Source organism: Tupaia chinensis, unplaced genomic scaffold (assembly GCF_000334495.1).
Source record: "Tupaia chinensis unplaced genomic scaffold, TupChi_1.0 Scaffold000678_1, whole genome shotgun sequence".
NCBI classification, from domain to species: domain Eukaryota; kingdom Metazoa; phylum Chordata; class Mammalia; order Scandentia; family Tupaiidae; genus Tupaia; species Tupaia belangeri.
In genome coordinates this window covers 1,364,267-1,367,349 of record NW_006160202.1, presented here as the reverse complement: position 1 = coordinate 1,367,349, position 3,083 = coordinate 1,364,267, and positions in this window count along the sequence as shown.

Genomic DNA, 3,083 nt, shown 5'->3' with positions numbered 1-3,083 from the left:
CTTTCTGTCTCTCTGTCTGTCTCTGTCTGGCGAGCGCATGCGCCCTATAGCAAAAATCTCTTCAAAAAAATAAATAAATAAATAAAATAACAACCTGGTGGAGGCTTTGAAGAAAAAAGCATCAGGGCCAGCAAGTGGTGTAGTGGTTAAGGCTGCTGGACTCCCACATGGCTGATGGTGGTTTGAGCCCCAGATCTGGTGGCTTGCTTTCTGTCTCTCTCTCCCTTCTCCTCTCTGGTCAAATTAAAATTACTTTATTTAAAGTAAAATAAACGAATTCTTTAAAAAAAAAAAAAAGAAGAAAAACCAGCAATGTTAGACTTCTGTTTTGTGCTAACTGGACGCGCCATGCACTTGGTAGATCCTTTCTTAGAAAACTCGTCTTCTGCTCCCTCTTCCTCATTCCCTCCCTCCACAAGGTCCCAACTGCATCGCCTGCCAAAAACTGCACAGCGCCATCTCTCTCGATAAGCTCCTTTTGGCTCTGGGACTTGCTTCCCACCAATTTTTTTAAAATAATTATTTTATTGAACTTTATTCATTCATTTGTTTGTTTACTTTAATTTGACCAGAGAAGGATACAGTGAGAGAGAGAGAGAAAATGAGAACGCAAGCTGCCAGGTCTGGGACTCAAACCATAGTCGGCCATGTGGGAGCCCAGCGCCCTCGACCACCATGCCACTTGCCAGCCCCGTTCCCACCACATTTTGCTGTTGAAATTCTCAACATTTCCACAGAGACCATTTGTTTTAGTTCTCCTGGGCCCCTGTCTTCCTCTCCTCTTCCCTCCATTTATATACATAAAATATAGTATATGGAGGCCAGCAGATGGCATGGTGGTTAAGGTGCTGGACACTCTCCCACATGGCCGACTATGGTTTGAGTCCCAGACCTGGCAGCTTGCTTTTTCGCTTTTTTTCCTCTCTCTCTCATTCTGTCCCTCTCTGGTCAAATTAAAATAAATAAATAAAAATTAGACAAAACAATTCTTTAAAAAAAAAAACTGTCTGGCTAGCCTCTCCTACCTTTTTGTTACATTGGTGTAAAAAATGTCAGATGAGAAAGAGCCAGCTCACACTTTTGATTTGGGCCTCTGAGACTCTTAGGTAGAAAACCCAACCTCGGCATCCGGGACTTCTGACTACAGAACTGTGAGATAATAAATGAATGTTGTTTTAAGCCACTACGTTGTGAAAATAGAAGCAGTAATGGAAAACTAATATAGCAGGAGTAAGTCTTTGCCTCCCAACAAGATTCACAAGGTGGTAAAATTTCAGACACAAAGGTTCAGATACTGGGTGGCCAGAGGGGCTAAGAAGTGCTCCCAAAGACAAAGAGCAGTAAAAGTACTGCACTGCTTAAGGTAGTCAGCCCTGCAGTTTTGGAGTGACCATAGAAAGAAACAGCATGGGGGACCAGCAGTTAGCGTAATGGTTATGTTGCTGAACTCCCTCGCAGCCGACCGCAGTTCGAGTCCCGGATCCAGTGGCTTAAACTCACGCCGAGCACGTGTGCATGTATGCCCAAGATCCTGAGAGGAGAGTGGAGGAGAAGGGATTGCGGCATAGCCATCCACCCTAGGGGGTGATTTCTTGCTTTCTATCTCTCTGTCTTTCTGGAGAGCGCACGTGCCCTATAGCAAAAAAAACAAACAAACAAAAAAAAAACACAACTCAAAAAAAAGTGAAAAGACAAAATTTTATGAAATAACTGTGGTGTGTATAAAGATAGAAGAAAAATTGTAAATCTAATTCCATGTGTGTTTGGGGGTTGATTGGGGTGGGAGGACAGGGGACAGCTCTGAGATAGAGGAGAGGTGGCCTTAAGCATTGTCCTGCAGACTCGCCCCTGCCCATGGAGACCACACATCGGGGCCTGGGGTGGGGCCACAGCTGACTGTTCTGCTTTCTGTCCAGGTGCTTTACTGTAAATGTATATGGAATGCAAAAGGAGTTTTTGTTTTTGTTTTTTTAGAGAGGTTTTTGTTATAGGACACGTGTGCTTGCCAGAAAGACAGAGAGAGACAGAGAGACAGAAAATGAGAAATCACCCCCCCAGGGAGGATGGCCACACCGCAATCTGTTTTCTTCTATTCTCCTCTTGGGATCTTGGGCATAAATGCACTTGTGCCCGGTGTGACTTTAAGTCACTGGGTCCAGGACTCGAACCATGGTCAACTACATGGGAGTCCAGCAATATAGCCATTATGCCAACTGCTGGTCCTACAAAAGGAGTTTTAGTTTAATTAATTAATTTTTTGGGGGGTAAAGCTTAAAACGAACAAAAAAGTCTACATCTTATACTTGAGCCCCCATAATTTAAAAAAAAAAAGGGAGGAGAGGCAAAGGGTAGGCCTTCAGAAAAAGACAACTTCATGGCTCCTGAGAGCTAGTGATTTCAGGGGAAAAAAAAATGAAGATTTTCTACTGATAATTCAGCCTACAGCCCACAAACTCGAGTGGTAGGAAGCCCCTCAAGCCTTTTCTCTGTCTCTGTCTCTATCTCTGTCTCTCTCTGTCTCCATCTCTCATTTTTTTGTAATTTTTCCTTTAAAAAATGTTTTAAGATAAAGTTTTTTCTTGGCTTTCAGCCCCTCCTTTACCTTTATCTTGTTAATAATCCCCTCTCCCCATCCCACCCAGGAGAGGCAAGGGGCATGCCTTCAGAAGAAGATACCTTCATGGCTCCTGAAAACTCACAAGCGTGCCACATGGTTTTCTATGTTTTTTTTTTTTAATTTTTTTAGTTGTTGTTTTATTTTTTTCCTTCTTTTTTCTTTTCCTGTTTCTTGGTTGTTATTGTTTTTTTCTCTGTTTCCTTTTCTTTTTCTTTTATCTCATCTCTCTGCTCTTCAATCTACATTCACTGTGTTTCTAGAAGGAACTAAGGGAACTATAGCCAAACATCCAAATACTATTAGGGTTAACATATTCCTCAAGGGGCCAGCAGTTAGCGTAATGGCTATGTAGCTGAACTCCCATGTAGCTGACCGTGGTTTAAACTCATGCTGGGTGTGTGTGCATGCGTGCCCAAGATCCTGAAAGGAGAATGGAGGAGAAGAGATTGCGGCGTGGCCACCCCCC